The sequence below is a fragment of the Prionailurus bengalensis genome, chromosome D1 (assembly GCF_016509475.1).
Source record: "Prionailurus bengalensis isolate Pbe53 chromosome D1, Fcat_Pben_1.1_paternal_pri, whole genome shotgun sequence".
In the NCBI taxonomy this organism is placed as follows: domain Eukaryota; kingdom Metazoa; phylum Chordata; class Mammalia; order Carnivora; family Felidae; genus Prionailurus; species Prionailurus bengalensis.
The window spans coordinates 110,329,743-110,349,496 of NC_057346.1; the positions used below are offsets into that span (position 1 = coordinate 110,329,743).

The 19,754-nt window shown below is 51.6% G+C and overlaps 1 protein-coding gene across 6 annotated transcripts in view; it reads right to left on the minus strand.

Moving 5' to 3' along the window:
• PC (pyruvate carboxylase) overlaps positions 1–19,754 on the minus strand; it is a 102,309-nt gene that overhangs the window by 26,401 nt on the left and 56,154 nt on the right. The window contains exon 1 of one of the 6 annotated variants that reach the window (XM_043581735.1): positions 2,153–2,173. The exons of the other annotated variants lie outside the window; for them this stretch is intronic. The gene's annotated coding sequence lies outside the window, so the exon portion shown is untranslated. Of the gene's footprint in view, positions 1–2,152; positions 2,174–19,754 lie in introns of those variants that run through there. 6 annotated transcript variants of the gene reach the window in all.

The window sequence follows — 19,754 nt, forward strand, 5'->3', positions numbered from 1 at the left end:
TGCTCCGCCTGAGGTCACTGGCCCTGGCATACACAGTGCTCAGGCACCAGGGTGCTGGAAGCCTAGGTGGTGGCCAAGACTGAAAGCAGGGTAAGGGACGCCTACGGTGGCTGTGGGGCCCAAGGCAAAGGGAGGCAGGGAGGTTGGGTCATGCAGGCAGTAGGTGATTCACAGCCTCAAGCTCGCTCCCTTGACCCCCTGGGGCCAGGAAAGATTGCAAGGCAGATGATCTGAGGCAGGACACGAGCCAGCAGGGGGACAGCAGACAGCCGTGAGTGATTAGGACCTGCTGCCACTGGAGGTTAAAGGCACAGAAACATGGGTGAGCAGGCGGGGCAGGGTCCGGAGAGGCCAGTCCGGACAGAAGGCACCAGTCGTGCTCCCCTCAGAGCCTAGACACAGCTGTGCAGCTCCATTCACAGCTGAGTCACATGTGACCCCGACACCCCCCACCACCCCCAATGCTAGGCTTGGGACAGGAGGACACGGGGATGAATAAAAAAATGTCACCCCATGGGGCGCCTGGGTGGCTTAGTTGGTTAAGCATCCGACTCTTGGTTTCAGCTCAGGTCGTGATCTCACGGTTTCGTGAGTTCAAGCCCCACATCGGGCTCTGTGCTGGCAGCCAGGGGCCTGTTTGAGATCCTCTCTCTCTGCCCCTCCCTCATTTGTGTGCACGCTCTCTCTCTCTCAAAATAAATAAACTTAAAAAAAAAAAAAAAGTTACCTCATTCCCAGAACATCTCCACCCTTCTTAGAACTCGGCTAACTCAGCACCCAGCCTTTCCCCTAGTCAAATTCCACTCTCCTCCCAGACTTGACCCCTGGGGGAAGGGGAGTGCAGGGTCAGCTGCCCGGTGCTTCCTGAGGCCTTTCCAGAATCAACTATAGCTGGGGGAAACTGCAGGGCAGAGGTCGGCTGCCTCGCAGAGCCCTCTCTTCTGCGAAGCGGGACACTCGTGGGTCATGTGTGTGAGGAGTCCTCTCTGGGTATGTTGAGTTTGAGGGTTCTGGGACGGGCCAAAGGGAGGGGCTGAGTGGGCAGACTCCCACTCCTCCCTGAATCTCGCCCCGTCTCCCACCCCTGGAGGGAGGAGAGGCCCCTGTGCAGTGCTTGGGGCTGGGGGAAGTGGAGGCCGGAAGCTGTGCTGCTGGAGGCACCCGCAAGACCCACCAGTAGAAGCAGAGCCCCTGGGGCGGGAGCGGAGGGCAGCGGGAAGGCCACGGAGCACCAAACTCCCTTCCCGCAGCCCTCCCACAGGGGCTGCCTCTGGCATGACACGGGGCCCCTCGCCCAGAGATAAACCCTGGCGTCACAGAGTGTGACCTGAGTGCCAGCTTCTCACAGTGGCACTCTCCCCCAAACAGCCTCCAGAGTGCAGGCCTTCCCTCAGGCACTGTTCCAGGTGGCCTCCTTGTCATCCTCACACCTGGCAGAGAACAGGCAAAGGTGCAGAAGTGCTGCTCACGGGTGAGTGGGGTGGGGCTGGCGCCAGGCTCCCACCACGGGTTTTTGGTTGGTGGATGGTAACCAAGAAATCCTCAAGGTCATAGACAGTTTGAGAATCTCCGATTCCAAAGGCCTCGTTAACCAAACTCAGCATCTTGGAAAGCCCCCGTGGTGTCGCATCAGCAGACCCTCCCTGACACAACTGGAACCCTTCAGCAAGGGAGGCGCTCGCCCCGACAGGACAGCCTCGCTGGGCGGGCCTCCTCAGGAGGACAGGCCGCTCAGATGCTGCCAGAGCACAGCGGGCCTTGCTCCGGGCTGGTGATGCTCAGGGCAAAGTCTTCTCTGACCTCAGCGATGGGGACAGAAACGGTGAGCAGGAGAAAAGCAACCATCACCCGAAGATCTCATCCTGGTTTCCTCTCCAGAGAGCTGACAGTCCCAGAGAGGGCTGTTTGCTATTTTTTGCAAATGCCAGCTGACAGATCTCTTTCCTTGGCCTCGGGTTGTGCATTAGAGATGGGGAATAAGACGGCTTTGACTCTCACTTGGGACGTGTAAACAACGCCTTGCAGGCAAGCGTGAGGCGCTGCGAAGCAAGGAGTGTCTGGACACCTGCTTTCTCCCCGCTGCCTCTCAGCAGGACTCCACGGTTTCTACTTCTCCCCGAGCTTCAATTTCTCCTCCAACACTCATCAATACGCTCAGTGTTCCCCTTCCAGAAGCTAGTGATAACAACCAAGTCAGGAAGGTGCCTAAAGAACCTGTGGAAGGAGGCAGGGGGAAGGTCTGGACACCTTCTGCCCAATCTCGATGACCTGCCCACTTGGCTTCTACGACACCCGGCACTCACCACGCTCCACCTACGTGCCAGGCCGGTGCAGGCAGGTGGGGACACACGGTGACCAGCAAACCCGGCGGAGCCTCTAGCCTTTACCAGATGCTCTCCAAGTGCTAACTCACGTAATAGGCTCCTTATCGCTCCCTTGTACAGATAAGGAAGCAGGCAGGTGGGATTAAGTAACAGCCCAGGTCACCCAGCAGGCTGCCCTCCAGAGCAGGAGCTCTGATCTCTCAGGGCACATGGTGTCATGACCAACTAGCGAAGTAAGCTGTGGCCTTTATCAGAGGCACAGTGTGACAGGTGCTTGGAAACCAAAAACCAAAAAACCGACTCCTGATAAAAACTGTGTCACTGGCCTGAACTTCCTGCAGGGAAGCCAGTGGCTTTGCACTCCCCCCCCGCCCCCGAGGGCAGGCTAACAGCGCCAGCAATCATGTGTCCCCGATAAGCTAGGACAGCTTCACTTACTCCAATAAATCATCAAAATGTCCCTAGACATCTGAAGTCCCACGACTTCCGACCAAAACTACATCTCCCAAGCTGCCTCTTGCAACCCTGAGCAGCACAAAATTCTGGTGTCGAGCTATCATCGTCCAAACTGTGGTCCAGACAATATGACCACTGTGCTCAGGGTGTGTGCGCTCCCAGCCAGAGGAGCCTGCTGCGGCCCAAGTGTCAGGCCCCGGAACGTTCCTTCAAGGATCTGTACTGCGTCCACCCTAAATATCCCTGTTCTTTACACAGCACCTCCTGCAGCCTCAGAGGACAGCTGTGGGCAGTTGGAAAGGGAGGCACATTCGGAAGGGAAAGCCATGGCCCTGCTTTGGGAGTACCTGGCTGATGGCAGTCTTAGAAGCAAGCCCACGGTCTGGACTGCCCACCCCCAGTTCCCAAGCCCCTTAGCACATCCAGGTCAGAGGTGTGTAGGAGGGCAGCCAGAGGGAGTGAGGAGAAAGGACAGCGGCCCAGAAACAGGCCTCAGGAATCTCCAAAGTAACTAACAAGATCCCCATCCATCTACTCTCCCGACCCTCCCAGCACCAGTACCATCATCGTGCTCCTTCCTGGGCCCCCAGCTGGCCTCAGCAGTGCCAGCAAAAGCAGGTCAAAACCAGAAGGAAGGAGTTCTTGGCAGTGGACTCCAGCCGTAGCAGAAGCGAGCCTCTGATGGGTGGGGCTGCTCTTGGGGAGTTTTCTCTCCAAGCAGCTCTGCACTGTCCTCAACGTGTCCAACGGGGCCCCAGGGCTGGCGGCCAACAGAGACAGATGAAAGGAAAGGACTCCGTTGGACTTTGCAGGCAGCAGCAGCTGGTATTGAAGCGCCCGAGAGAGGCTTGACTAAGGCTGAGACATCTGGGTAGGGGGAGCGGAAGGGAGGACAGGAAGACAGTGAAGGTGACAGATGAAGAAGAAAGGAAAGCGAGAATACCAAAGACAGAGACAGGAGTAAAAACAGCACGTGGCCTGGGGCCGCACAGCCGGCTCCTACCCTGAGAGGCCACTGTGGTTCAGAACCAGCCGACAAGGCTCCACAAAACCCCCACAGCCCCTGATTTAAGGCAGCAGGCAGAGGGGAGAAGGTGAAACAGCCACACTGGGACAAATGGCACTGTGTGGGCTGCTGGGATTTGTGGGCAGGGGGACGGAGCAGGCTCAGAGAAAGGAGGTGAGCAAGGGGTCTGGGCCTGCAGGGCAACAGCGGGGAAGGACAGGGATGAGGAGGGGGCAAACTGGCGACACAGTGGCTGCCCTGTCCCAGCCTCGGTCAAGGGCAGGGACACTTGCAGGTTGAACACTGCCCCCTGGTGCAAAAGGAGAGCTACGGCCGACCTGCTTGCCCAGGTACCAGAACGTCAGAAGGCCACTTGCCCTGATTTCTCCACATCCTTTAGACTCACTCAGAAAGGCATTCCTGGACACCCAACCTCCTTGGCGAGCTCAATACCCACCCTGGGAAAGATCTGTCATTGTTCTTGCCACACCCTACTGTCCTGTCTGTGGAGGATGTGGGTGAGGTCACATCTGTCCTCGGAAAGGAGCAGTTAATGTTGTAATGATTCGTTCACCCACCCCACAAGACATTCTAAGGACCTTGGGGACAGGATCCTCAGTCTATTTTGTCCTTCACTGTTTCCCTAGCACTCTATACTGTGCCGGACACCGAGATTAAATGTCTCGGGAATGAATGAACAAACGAACGAATGAATAGGTCACAAGAGTTTCCAGCAACATTTTGGAATGCTGAGACAAAGATTAATGCGGCCTGGTCCCCACTAGGATCAGCACACACAAGTCAGCGGGACATACAAGTGCCCCTTACACACAGATTAGAGCCCAAAGTGTTGACAAGGATGTTTAGTTAAAAGGGCAAGGTCAGAAAAAGGTGGGAACCAGGAGGGCTGCGCAAGGCGACCGGCACTAAAGCCTCCATTCTGGACAGTGGCTGGATAGTGGCTTTTCAGGGAGATGGGACACCAGAACAGAGCAGGCATGCAGGCAGTCCAGGAAGCTCCCTGACCCCTTCACAGCACAGCACTCCGGCTGGAGAGTCACGCAGGACCTCCTCCCCACGGGCTTACCCAGTTCACCCTAATCCCAAGATGGCAGGAAGTAGATGCCACTGTATGGGCTGAACTGAGTCCTCCAAGGAGATCTATGCAAGTCCCAACCCGCAGCACCTCAGAATGTGACCTTAGTTGGAAACAGGGTCTTTACAGAGGTAATTAGTCAAAATGAGGTCCCCAGGGTGGGCCCTAAAGGCAATATGCTTGGTGTCCTCATAAAAAGGGGAAATTTGGACACAGAGAAAGACACAGGAGGAAAATCATGTGAAGACACACGGGGAGAAGACGGCCATGTGTCCAGAAAGATGCATCTGTAAGGATTGCTGGGAAGTACCAGAAGCTAGAAGATAAAGGAAAGATCCTCCCCTACAGCTTTCAGAGAAAACAAGGCCCTGCCGACATTGATTTTGGACTTCTGGCCTCCAAAACCGTGAAATAATAAATCTTTGTTATATGTTTGGGGACTTTGCTATGACAGCCCTCGGAAACTAACAGACCCAGGTTCCCCACTAATGGCCAGAACCTATAGAGACCCTAAAACCAAGGACCGGGGAGCACCGGTTGTTAAAGATGTCCCCTTCTCTCACCTGCTCATCCTAACAGAGGCCGCAGCAGGGCCCTGAGAGCTTGGAGCTGTTTGGGATCGTGATCAGCGCCCCCACCAGGGAGGGCCGAGTGGGAGGCAGCAAACACGAGCAGTGAGCAGTGCCAGCACGACCAGTGAGCAGGAAGACCTCCGGAGGGACACCGGGCCAAGTCTTCAAGGATGAGGAGGAGGGGGAGGTGGTTCAGGTGTGGGGCAGCTGGAGCCAAGGCAAAGGAGCAGCCAGCCTAGTGGATGTCCACTGAGGCCAGAGGCCAGGGTGAAGGTGCTCAGGGGAGACCAAGGGCAGACACGTGGACTCTGACGCCAGGTCAGGGGCTCGCGTGCACGGCAAGGGGCGTGGACTATATCTCCAAGGTCAGGAGGTGCCACCAAAGAAACCAGGCAAGGGAAAGAGACTTGCAATGTACAGGGACCACTCGGGTCGTTGTGAGGAAGCTGGATCTGAGGAGGCAAGGCTAGAAGGTAGCAAACAATGAGGAAGATGTTCTAATGTAGGCAAGAGATCGTGAGAACCGAACTAAGAAACGTGGCGCCATCGGACGGCCAGCACCTTTCAGATGAGGGGCGGCAGCCGCAGGTAAGGAGGACTCTTGGCTCCTGTTTTAAAAGCGGGATGAACGGTGGTGATGCCAAGTTAAAGAACAGAAGCGGCTGTAGGTAAAGACCGGTGAGGAAGAGCAACACTCGTGGCCCCTGTGAGGGCCATGCGGTCCCGAGTCCCCTGTGGTCAAGTCCTGAGTTTTCCCAAACTCCCCCCCACCCCATGATGGTTCCCTGTGCCCCTAGGACACGGGTGTGGAACCCCAGGAAGTGAGACCCAGGCAAGCCAGATGCTCTGGCCACCAGGCCCTGCAGAGGCTTCACCTGGGGGCAGGGAGGCAGACAGAGCCCAGGGAACGGGGGAAGGGAGGCCAGGCAGCACAGGGATGCTGCAAACCCCTCCCCTTCCACAAAGTGGCTTCCAGGCTGATGAGGCAGCAGGCAGCGAGGACCCCTCTCTAGGAAACCAGCAGCCCAGGGCGGGGCTGCAGCCACCAGCACTTAGTGGGCACCCGGGAAGCGGCTGCCTCAGTCTCCCCTCCAAGGCCGGTGGCCCTCGAGCCCCGCCGTGCTCAGGTTTTCCAACCCACATCCAACTCAGTCTTCAGCATGAATGGACAGCCAAGATCCCCAGCTATTTGAGGGGATCGCCCCAAATTCACCAAGACAAATGGGGAATAAAAAACAGGGAACTCTGGTAATATGGAGAGCAGATAGTTAGGAAAAAAAACTATAATTAATCTCTGAGAAGTAAGAGAAGCTATCGCATTGAGAGGCGGCAGCTATTTTAAAGGCAACGAGGAAGAGCTCTAGGAAATTAAAAATAGAGTTGCAGACATTTTTAACCATAATAAATAGAAGAAGGAGAAGACAGTCGAGGACATCGCCCAGAAAGCATAACAGGAAGACCGGCACATGGCAGTCCCGGGGCCAGGGACGTGCATTTCGGTGGCGGTGGCAAGGGCACTCTGAGGTGCCAGCGCGACACAAGTCACAGCTGGCAAAGGGACCGGAAAGGCTCCACCAGCTTCCCGCATGAGTTTGCTGGCCAGACCGTCACAAATCACTGCAGCCTTGGTGGCTTAAAGCAACAAAGATGTATTCCCTTTTCGTTTGGGAGGCCAGAAAAGTTCAGCATCAGTTTCATGGGCCCAAATCGAGGTGCTGGCAGGACCGTGCTCCCCCAGAGGGCTGGCCGTGGGGGGGGGGGGGGTGTCCTACCCCACAGCCCCCAGCTTGCAGCCCCTGCCACCTGCCTCTGTTGTGGCCATATCCCTCCAGTCTCGGCCTCTGTGGTCACTTGGTCTTCCCTGCCAAGTGTAGCCTCATGCCTCTCTCTCCTGAGGACACGTGTGATGGCATTCAGGGTCCCTGGATAATCCGGGATCACCTCATGTCAAGGTCCTTCACTTCATCGCCTCTGCAAAGACCCCTTTTCCTTATAAGGTGCCACCTACAGGTTCTAGGGATGAGGACCTGGAGATCTTTGGGGGCCATCCCTCAGGCTACTACACTTTGGAAAAGGAGGAGAAGGTCTTCAACAGTGACACTGCGCCTGGGGCTACTTTTGAGGGAAGATGTCCTCCAACCTAGAACGCTCCACCCAGTTAAACTACCAATCGAGTGTGAGGGCAAAATAAAGACCTTTTAAGGCACGCCTGGCCAAGGCAAGTTCACTGCCCAGGAGCCCTGGTGCTGGGGAAGCTCCTGGGAGAGGGGCACTAACAAGACAGGGAAGTAAATAAACCAAGATGAGGAACCTGGGAGCCGGCACAGAAGGAGGTGAGGAGAGTTCTCTGGAAGATGGTGACAGAGCCCAGAGAGCCACCGCCTGAGACATCAGCAGAGGGAGGGGAGTTCCAAGAGAGGGCAGGAAAGGGGAGGGTTAAGTAACCAAAAAAAAAAACCAGGCTGCGTTGCCTCCAGTCCCTGAAAGAATGGAGAGGAGATGGCAATTTACAATTTAGGTATGAAAAAGAAGGTAAATAGTAACTCCAGGAAATGGAGAAGTCACACAAGAAAATGTTACCATGTGTACATTTGGGGTTCACCAATGTGAATATTTACTTGATTTTAATACTGTAAAAGCTAAAAATGTACTTTAACAAAAATGGTCGCCTAACCACGCTGGGAATGGAGACCGGGAAAACGGGTACACGTGGGGGGGCTGGGTGGGTGGTAAAAGCCAGCTGGATCTTCCACAGCAGAAGCCCAGCCCACCACACGGAGTCAAATGCTCTGTGCAAACAGGGCGTAAGCAGCTAGGAGCAGAGGGTTTGTCTCTGGAAAGACAATCCGGGAGGGCGGGTCGGACAGGGGACTTAGTTAGTGGGGTTTTACAGGCCTCGTGACACAATCTGACTTTCCCAAGTGTCCACATGTGTTCTTTTGATAAAATTACGGTTAAATTTAGTAAGAGGAAAAGCACACTCTATGAACAGCTGCAATTTCTTTTGAGGTTCTTCCAGTCTAGCCCCCCACCCCTTTCCTCCTCCCCTGATCCCTAGAGGCTACCAGCCAGGTACTGGGGGGGGGGTGCTCCCCTTTGTGGATTTTACACTGATTAGACACATGTGTGCCCAGATCATACACTTGTGTTTTAATTTTTCCATAAATGATACACTGTCATTTTTTAACTCACCTTTTTCATCCAACTTGTTTGGAATCTTTCCACACTGGTACAAGTAGATCTAAATGGTTAATTTTAACAGCTGTATAATAGTATATGTACCACAGCTTATCCATGCCCAAATGAGGGACACAGGGGTGGTCTCCAAATTTTAGCTATTAAAACTGTGATGTATAGGGGCGCCTGGGTGGCTCAGTCGGTGAAGCGTCCGACTTCGGCTCAGGTCACGATCTCGCGGTCCCTGAGTTCGAGCCCCACGTCGGGCTCTGGGCTGATGGCTCAGAGCCTGGAGCCTGCTTCCGATTCTGTGTCTCCCTCTCTCTCTGCCCCTTCCCCGTTCATGCTCTGTCTCTCTCTGTCTCAAAAATAAATAAAACGTTAAAAAAAAAAATTAAAAAAAAAAACAACTGTGATGTATAGATTGACAAATGGATCACTATTGAAACTGAGGGACTGGTACCTGAAATTCACTGTACTATTTGCTCCATTTTTTATGTATGTTTGAAAAAAGCCATAATAATGTCAATTAAAATGTTAAAAATGAATAACCCTGAATCCATATATAAAACACGCAGGAATTTCTCCAGGGCCTACACCTAGAATTGGAACTCCTGCCTCAGATTGCAGGCACTTTCTAAACATCAATACTGCCCAACAGTTCTCCATAGCGGTTGTCCCAATAATTCATGCAGCTGCCGGAAGCACAACAGAATTTCTATTTCCCCGCATCTCTACCAAGTCTTCTACTGTCAGACTTGTATTTTTGTCAACCTCATGGGCAGAAAACCATTTCCCTGATTATTAGGCAAGCTGGATATTTTCTCAAGGTTGCTGACATATTTTCAGGCTTTTTCTTTTATGGATTGCCTGTTCATATCATTTGCCCCTTTTTCTGCTGGATTGCTTGTCTTCCTCTGAGTTGTAATAAGGCTTTACATATATCAGATATGAATCCATTCTCTATTATAGGCGTGGCAGTTATCTTCCTGCAGGGCAGAGTAGTTAGCAAGCTCTAGGAAGAGGAGAGAGTGAGGACGTGGGGTGGGCGGTAAGAAACGAGCAGGCTCAGGGAAGGGTTCCGTGGCACAGGTGAAAGACTGGCCTTGAAGTGGAAACGGAGCACCTCCCTCCTCTGAGACTGAAGCACCTACATTTGCTGGGACAGTCCCTACAATATGCAGGTGGTCGAGACCCAGTATCGCCCACTAACCTGATGCGCTGACCCGGCCAAGGCCTGAAATGACCACTAGCTCTTGCCCTGTGGCTCTCCAGGCTGAGAAGCCCGGACACCACATTCCAGGAGACACGACCGGAAGAGTAGCAGCCCAGGAAGACAACTCTGCAGACGGCAGGACTCCCTGTTCACACCCAAACTCCCTGTGAGCAGCAGCTGCTGCAAGAACCAGAATAATGAGTCCAAGCTGCACCACAGATGAGTGATACTCAACTTTAAGAAAAACGCCTGGCCAGTCGGAGCGGCCAAAGATACAGACTAGACGAAGCAGTGGCATTTCCCTCTGAGAGAGTTTCAAAAGAACTCAGGGAGTTTTCTGAATGAGTTGGTTTGGGTCACGTGACTTTTGGAAGAGCAAAATGTTAGCCTGACTGTACGACACTTCTTGAACTTCTGTTATGACCACCTGTTCTCAGAAAATGGGGAAGCATACAGTTTTACACCTGTATTTTGTCATGTGCCTACAAAATGCTGTCTTCATATTCTTTCTTTAGAGGAAAAACAGCAAAAGTTAAACATGTTTGGAGTTTCGACAATGAGTATGTTTTACGTTACAATGTACCAGAGATCAGAGACATGGAGCCCTCAGCACAACCTGGCCAAAGAACCAGCGAACAGCAAGACCGAGAACTTCAATCCCCTCCCACACCCCCGACTCAGTTCTCAACCAACATAAAACCAGCTGAGGGTGGCTGTTCAGTTAAAATCTGATTTTCAGATAAATAGCATTTTTTTCAAAGTGTATTTCATGCAATATTTGGGGCACACTACAAAATTGTTTGTTGTTTACCTGAAACTTACATTTAACTGGGCATCCTGTATTTTATTTGTATTTCACCCCACCGAGCCAGCAGTGCTGAGGGCCCGACTGGGTCTTAGGAGGAAAGAAACATGTCAGGAGAGTTCTCAGATGCTGGCATCACATCAGAGGCAGGGGTAACACTGGTTAAGATGCCAGGGGTCCAACTGCCTGAGTTCAGATCAGGGCTCCACCAAGCTCACTGACTCTACGCAAGTTGCTTAACCTCTGGCCATCAGTTTCTTATCATAGCGACGGCAATGGCACGTAGGGTTGTTACAAAGATCAAATGAGTTAATGCTGGTGAAGTCTCAGAGCGGTGCCTGGTATATAAGCAGTCTTTATTATTATAACTGTCAGCTTCCAGTACTACAAGCTGGACTGCGAGGCTGGACCTGCTTCTGATGGACGGAGGTGGCAAGGGAGGGGTCGTGAAGGGAGAGCCAGAGGACAGCCAAGGCCCAGTCGGGGCCGGGGCTGTTCATGGAGATGACACTCTGAAGCATGCCTTGACGCCAATAGCCTCCTTATAACCAGACGACCTGAGAAACAGGGTCCGCCTGCCCAGCCACATCACGTCATCGAGAACCCACCACGAGCCACACGCAGGAGGTGCGGCTCGTGCCCGCTGGCTCCTCGCCTCTGCTTCTGTCCAACTCTGTGCTCAGCGGCATAGCACTGGGAGGCTGCGGTCGGTCACAGGGGGCAGCTGTATACCACAGAAATCGGCAACCTCGACGATCAGGGCCCTCTTCTCCCCTCCCGGAGCCATCGCCGAAAGAGCACCGAGATGGCCCAAGTATGCCACCTTGATGCAGAGACAGGTGGGGGTGGCTGAGAGAATGATGCCCCTTCTCCATTTTCCCTTTTGGCTACAGAACTCAAATAAACAGGCCTCTTTCATTTGTAAAAGCCTGATGTCCAAGGGCTTGATTCAGTTAAAACATGAGGGTGAGCTAAGGAAGAAATGAATTTGGCACTCTCTCCACGTCTTAAGGAAATTCAGAAGCCGGGGGCGCCTCGGGGGTTCAGTCAATTAAGCATCTGACTCTCGGTTCCGGCTCAGGTCATTATCTCACGGTTTGTGAGATTTAGCTCCACACTGGGCTCTGCACTGATGGCTGTTTGGGATTCTCTCTCTCTCTCTCCCTCCCTCTCTCTCTCTCTCTCTCTCTCTCTCTCTCTCCCTCTCTCTCTCTCTATCTCTCTCTGCCCCTCCTGTGCTCACTCACTCTCTCAAAATAAACTTAAAAATATTTTTAAATTAAAAAAAAAAAGTGAAGTTCAGAAGCCACTCTGCAACACCTATTAACCTGTGAGAATATCAAAATAAAAATTCTTTCGATAATCTCATTTAACAACATGAAAATTATTCTTTTGTTCCGACCGATTCCTTCGTTCGTATCCTTGAGGCCTGTTCTTCCCCTCCCTCTCTTCTTAACCAACATAGGCATGTGCAGGTTGAAGTGTGAGGACTTAAAAGCTACTGGATGTACACATCAAACATCTATTCTAGAACACAACTTACCCCCCCCCGCCCTCTTCCTGCTCCCCCAAATGACACACACCCCCAAAGCCCAAACCAAACACCTCTTCCTGTCTTTCCCAGAAACTCGGGCTTCAGTTGGGGGACCATCTTCAGCTCTTCCCTCTCCTTCACCCACCATCCGGTCAAGGAGGCCTGTCAATTCTCTTAAAGCCCCATGTCCTCCTTCCTTTCACTTCTACTAACACACCCTAGATCATCCCCCTCATGTTACTTCAACTACTGCAAAAGCCTACTAACCGTGACCAACCACTAACCTTGGTTAGCTTTACCTACTGATCCGTGCCATGCTATATACTAGCGATCGTCTCCCTAAATGCTCGCATTATTTCACTCTCCTCTTAACACACCCCCACTCTCCCCCCCACCCACAGGTAAGCTTTCCTTCCTGCAGACCCTCTCTGCAGTGCAGCCTGCCTTTTCCAGCCAGATTGCCCATCAGTCAGTCCTCCGCCTCCTGAATCTTTTAACTCCAGCCCAACTGCCTCCTCTTTGTTCCCAAAGAATCCAAGCACCGCCCCCCCCTCCCTTGGAGCACGTCTTCCCTGAGACACCCCCACCTGAACACCCTTCTCCTTGGGCTGACCTGTGCAAAGCCTGCTCGTGGCTGGATTATGTGTCTAATTTTCCTTCCTCCTGAAATCCCACCGAAACTTGAGTGAAGAGTTTTTTGTTGTTCTTAAGGCTCTAAAGCCCCTAGGACAGAGAGACCAGGAGAGGAGACCACGGCAACATCACTGTGGAAGCCAGAAGGCAGCTCACACCATCTGATGAGAAGGCCTCTATCTGGGAGTGGGAAGGGTGCATACCCACTGGTTTCCTCCTACAGAATGCACCAGAGGCCAGGGAACCGTGGCTCCAGGTCCCCAGTGCCTAGGGCTGAACGGCTTTTCGTACAGCTAGGGACCGCCCCCCTCCTGCCCTCTCCTGAAGACGGTTTACTCTCTGGAGACGGTAAAGCCCAGGGTCTACATTGGAGGATATGAGGCAGAGCCGAGGGCCTGGGCACCTTGTCAAGAATGGTGGAGGAAGGGGCGCCTGGGTGGCGCAGTCGGTTAAGCGTCCGACTTCAGCCAGGTCACGATCTCATGGTCCGTGAGGTCGAGCCCCGCATCAGGCTCTGGGCTGATGGCTCAGAGCCTGGAGCCTGTTTCCGATTCTGTGTCTCCCTCTCTCTCTGCCCCTCCCCTGTTCATGCTCTGTCTCTCTCTCTCTCAAAAATAAATAAAAACGTTGAAAAAAGAATGGTGGAGGAAGGTTAAGTAAGCCCATGCGTCCTGTCCCCTTACCCCACCCTGCTCCTATCACACAGCAGCCGGCCCTTCCTCTCCTCGGAGACGTGACCCAGCTCAAGAGGGAAAACCTCAGGATATTGACGCTGAGGTTCCCCAACAAATGGCACGTGCATCAGCCACCATGCAGGTCAGAAACGGGGCTCTCAGGCAGCTTTTAGCCCCTGCTAACAATCATGAGCAGGCCGCCAAAGGTCACCGGGCGGCTGAGGACAGAGGCCTTCAAATGGAGAGACCAAAGGAAAGTAGCAGAAAAAAAGCAACTGGGAGGAAACAGCCTGAGCAAGGAAAAAAAAAGGAAAGAAAAAAGACAGACACCCATAATATCCTCAGAGAAATCAAAGATTACACCAGCAAATCAACAGACGACTACACACTTATTGTTAAAGAACCATCCAGGCGGCAAAAAGAGTTCTTGGAAATTAAAAATATGACCGGAGAAACGAACAAACGAATCAACAGAAAGAAGCCAAGGTAGAGGAGACTTCCTAGAAACGGAAGCAGAAAGACAAAGAAATGGAAAACAGGCCCAAGAGCGAAAAGGGACAGACCAAGTGCTCCAGGGGCCAAGTGCCAGGAGTGTCAGAACAAGAGAACAGAGGAAAAATGAAAGATGTCAAGAAACTCCTGATGTTCAAGAGAACATCTCCACACAGAAGGACACACCATGAGCCAACAGGATGGATGAACCCAGACACACACCAGGCAGTCGTGAAACTTCAGGTCCTGGGAGCTCTCCGAAAAGGGGGAGAAGGAAAAAGGACACAGAGAATCAGACATCAGCAAGGTTTTGGATTTCCCAACAGCAACTCAGGAGGCCAGAACAGTACAAAGCAATCCTTCAAAATTGCAAAGGAAAAATGACTTCCTTTTCCAACTCCTTATCCAGCTCAACTACCAATTACTTATGAAGGTAACATGAAGGCAGGGGCTGCCACGCCTGACTCTCCCTGGCGCTCGACACTTCTTTTCTCAGAAAGCTACCTTGGAGGAGCTCCACCCAAGCAAGGCCACGGACAGGCCCACAAGGGTGGCAGGAGCTGCAGCGAGAGGCGGCAGGAGACCCCGGGGAGCACGCACGTGGGGAGAGAGGGGCGCTGGGTCGGGCAAGGACCTGGCAGGACCCCTCCGTGGGGGCACCCCGCCCTCCAGGGGACCTGAAGGGGAAGTGGAGCCAGCATTCCTGCTGGTGGGACCCACGGCAAACCGAGCCGAATGTGACTGCAAGGCACAGAGGCGGCATGAGTGACACCCTAGCCCGAGCCGTCTGTCCCCAAGCACCAGCAGGGAAATATGTCAAACCTGCCCCACTGACAGCAGTTCTCCTACAGAGACACACATTTGCTCGGCTGCGGGTAGAATACCCTAGAATTCCCCCCAGCAGGTGCCTCTAGGGAAGAGAGATGAGGAAAAGGTTTATCTTTCACCATTTACCCTTGTGACTTCACATCATGTACCTGATTATTCACAATACGAAGTAAATGCAACATGTGACAAGGGGATCCTCCTACTCTCGCGGCCCCTTCCTCAGGGAGGGGTCCCTGGTTCCGCACCCACACCGCTGAGCCAGGAGGGTGTCTGGTATCCCCTTCCTGCTGCTTCTCACCGGGCGCTAGTTAGCTAGTGCTGGTTAAGGCTGGACCTCAGGCTCTCTGTGGTCAGGTGTCACTTGTCTCTGCTCTTGCTCCAGCAGCGCGGCAGAGGGATGTTCATCTTCTGCCTTTTGGATACCAGGCCCCTTCTCGTTCGCCTAATTCACACTACAATCCCAGGGGGTCGACCCTCACTTCACTGATAAGAAAAATCCACCTTGGAAAGACCCACAGGAATAGCCAGCTCAGTATCACCGAGCCCATCCAAATCCACAGCCCCTGTTTTTCAAGAGAGTACCCAGTTTGTTTGGTGCCTGGTTCACAGCAGGGTTCCAGAACTGTTTACCTGAACCAAAATGCAACTGGGTTGGAATTAAAATTTTCTAGGGGGTCCTTCCATGCTCTGAGACCCAGAAAAAGAGGCCAAGAGCTCAGTGGCAGATGCAGGTGGCATCTCTGCCCAGCGCCAGCTGTTACAAAACAGGTAAGAGTTTCCTAAGTCACAGACTTAGCCTACAGGGGACTAGGTCCTTGGTGGGGGAGAGGGGATGGCATTCAACAGTTTACGGAGATAAATAATCACATACCATATGGTTCACACACTGTAGTACAATTCAGTGGCTTTTAGTACACGGAGTTGCACATCCATCACCACAATCAATTATAGAACATGTTCAACCCCACCCCACCCCCCACCAACTCCCAGCTCCCCCAGCCTCTCGGCCATCACTAACCTAACTCTCTCTATGGATTGGCCTATTCTGGGCATCTCATATAAAAGGAATAACAAGGTCCTTTTTCACTGGCTTCTTTCACCCAGCCTAAGGGGTTCAGGGGCCATCATGTTGCAGCAGGAGTCAGTACGTCGTTTCTTTGAATTGCCACGCAATGTCCCCTTGCATAGATAGAACACATTTTATTTATCCACTCATTAGTTGATGGACATTTGCGTTGTTTCTACCTTTTGGCTATTATGAACAAAGCTGCTATGAACATCTGGGAGCAAGTTTTTGGGTGCACGTGTGTTTTCATCTCTCTTGGGCAGGCAGGTATTAGCTGGCTCACATGGTAACTCTATGTTTAACTGCCAGACTTTTCCACAGCAGCTGCTCCATTTCATAGTCTACCAATTCCTCCACATCCTCACCAGGCCTTGTTATTATCTGTCTTTTTGGTTAGCCATTCCAGTGGGTATGAAGTAGTATCTCATTGTTTTGATTTACATTTCCCTGATGGCTAATGATGCTGAGCATATTTTCATGGGCCATCTGTCTATCTTCTTTGGAGAAAAGTCTACTCAGATCCCTTGTCCATTCTTAAGTTGGATTATTTGTCTTTTTGCAATTGAGTTGTAAGAATTATTTATATATTCTAGATACAAGGTCTAGATGCAAGTTCCCTCTGAGACATGAGATTTACAAAAATGTTCTCCCATTCTTTGGGTTACCTTTTTGCTTTTGTGAGTGTCCTTTGCTGCACAGAAGTTTTTAATATTGAGGAAGTCCAGTCAATTTTTTTTGTTGTTGTTTGTGCTTTTGCTGTAGATTAGAAACCACTATCTACCTCAACATCACAAAGATTTACGATTGTTTCCTTCTCAAAGTTTTATAGTTTTAGCTTTTGCATCCAAGTCTTTGATCCTTTTTGACTTCTGTCTGTGGTGTGAGGTAGGGGTCCAATTTCGTTCTTTTGCATGTGGATATCCAGTTGTTCCTGTACCATTTGTTGAAATGACTATTCTTTCCCCCATTAAATTGTCTTGGCACCCCTGTCAAAAGCGAACTGACTCTAAGTGTGACAATTTACTTCTGGGCTCTCAATTCTATTCCACTGACCTATATGTGTGTCTTTAGGCCAGCACCACACTCTCTTGATTACAGGAGCTTTGTACAAAGTTTTGAAATCAAAGTGTGAGTCCTCCACTTGTGTTCTTTTTCAAGATTCTTTTGGATATCCGCTTCCCTTGCATTCCCATGTGGATTTTAGGACCATTGTGTCAATTTCTGCAAAGAAAGGGAGCTGGGATGGTGAAAGACTTTGCACTGCATCTTTAGAACAATTTGGGGAGTACTGCCATTTTAATAATATTAACACTTCTGATCCATGAACATGGTGTGTCCATTTATTTAGGTTTCCTTAAATTTATTTCTTTTTTTTTTTTAAATTTTTTTTTCAACGTTTATTTATTTTTGGGATAGAGAGAGACAGAGCATGAACGGGGGAAGGGCAGAGAGAGAGGGAGACACAGAATCAGAAACAGGCTCCAGGCTCTGAGCCATCAGCCCAGAGCCCGACGCGGGGCTCGAACTCACAGACCGCAAGATCGTGACCTGGCTGAAGTCGGACGCTTAACCGACTGCGCCACCCAGGCGCCCCTCCTTAAATTTATTTCAACAATGCTTTAGGCTCTCGTAAGTTTTACACTTCATGTTTTTTGTTAAATTTATCCCTAAGAGTTGTATTCTTCTTGATGCTATTATATATGGAATTTTCATTTTCAATTTGTTCACTGCTACTGTATAGAAATACAATTGATTTTTATATATTGATCTTATGTCCTGCAACCCTGCTAAACTCCTTTACTCACTTTAATAGATTCTGAGTGGATTACTTGGGTTTTCCTATACAAGATCGTGTCAGCCGCAAATAAAGATACTTCTTTTTTTTCCAATCTGGATGCCTTTCATTTCATTCTCTCTCCTAATTGCCTTTGATGACCAAATTTAAACTGGTGACTAATTTTGATTTGGAGATAGCCCCTCCCCAGAAGCAGCAGTTCCTCTGACCCACAGGAAGCCAGAGCCCTCATTCCTGTGCTTGTCACGTCTGTTAAGTGGATGTTTCCACACAGATTTAGCCTTTAGGAGAGGCTTCCTGGTTGGTTACTCTCCACTCACCTACCCACACCCCTCTGCCCTGCACCTAGGGAAGCTGTGACGCGTGAAAGGGCTCCCTTTGCAGGGTGGCTTCCCACAAGTTCAGCCAATGGGAAGCACAGGAGGAGAGGCAGCATGGGTATATCTTTCCTACGGGCTTGGGTGCCACAGTCCTGACTGGGTGCATCCTGCCACTATGACAGTCCCTGCTGGGCATTCCTGCCTCCATGCTGCCAACCCTCCCTGAAGTCTAGAGGAAGCACTATTTCCTCTCCCGACCCTGTCAAGCCTTGTGGAAGTGATGGCTTCCCACTGCTGTCTGCTCTGGGTGCCTCAATTCCCCTGGTTTGGTGCCTGATTTGCCTTGCCTGATTAATTCAGTTTCTCAGAATCAGTGTGTGACCTCAACCATTCCTGGCCAGCCTTTACTGCTATTCTGCTAGATACCACGCCCCAAACATGCCTCTGGGAGGAAGGGGTAGAACCTGGCTCAGACAACTTGGTTTTCTGGGTAAACTGATCACATAAGTGCCCAGTCCATGAGCCAAGGAGACGATGAGGAAATTCAATGGCAAAGTGCTTCAGTGCCCAGAAGGAAGGAAGTCAAAAGCAACTCACATAGGATATGACCTTGACCATGGCTGCTGCTGCTTATTCTCCCTATTCTTGATCCCAGGAAAACATATCTGCAGCCCCCTGATCTGACCTTTCACCCTCTGCTTTGGAATTTAAGCACAAAAACTGGACTAGAGACTTTTCCAAGATAGAGTCCTAGGCATCCACTATTGTTGGCTTTACCTTTTTACTTAAATGAAGTTAGTTAACATACAGAGCAATATTGTTGGTTTTATCCTAACGACCACAGCCATGTGGCAGGATGTCAGAAGCACTGATAACGTTTGCACGGGCTACGTGCTGCACACCGTCTCATTTAATCACCCAAAACCTTATCTGGAGGGTTACGGCCCCAGCTTTGTAAGTAAGGAAACAGAAACTCAAGACAAATAGCTTGGTCATGGTTTCAAAGCCCAAAGGCACCCATAGTCCAGTCCGCCCATCATCCCAAATGGTGCCTCACCCCTGGCCTTAATTCCCAGGAGCCCCCTGTGGACACCATCCTCTCCCCTTCTTGCCTCTTGACCCCCAACTACCCTTCCTCAACCATCACACTTGCCCTGGCCACACCTCGGCATTCCATCACCGTGTGAAGGGCTGCCTCCTCTCTCTAGCTGGCTCAGTGTCACATCTGGGCCACCCCCTCTACCACACTTTCCCTCACAGGTTAACTGTGCCTCGTCATGGTCAAGCTGCCCATCAGTGGACTGAGCACCCAACTGAGTGCAAGAGAAACTTCCCCTAGGGTGTTCTGGAGTTCTTCAGAAACAACCAGAGGCTCCCATGCTCACAGGGGCCTTTACCCTGCCCTGCACACCCAGGGAGGAGGGGAAGGCAGGGGAGGTGATGGCAGGGGAGGGGATAACAGGGTGCCTGCCAGGAGCTCCAACCCCTACCCTACTGGGCAGGTTCTAACTTGTCAAGACTCCCTTTTCTGCTCTGCTGGCGTGTTGGTCTGAATACAATAGTTTCTCCCCAGTGTTGAGGGCAGCATCCCAGCTGAGAACTTCAGGCTTTGTGGGAACCGGGCTTTTGGGACCTGAGGTAGTAAGTGAATTAGGAAAGACCCAGGCGGCGGACTGCCTTTCCCATCTTCTCAGTCCCAACCCGAAAGCTACCTACGCCAGGCCGTCTCCTCAGTGTTGCCACCCTCCATCTGAGGGAAG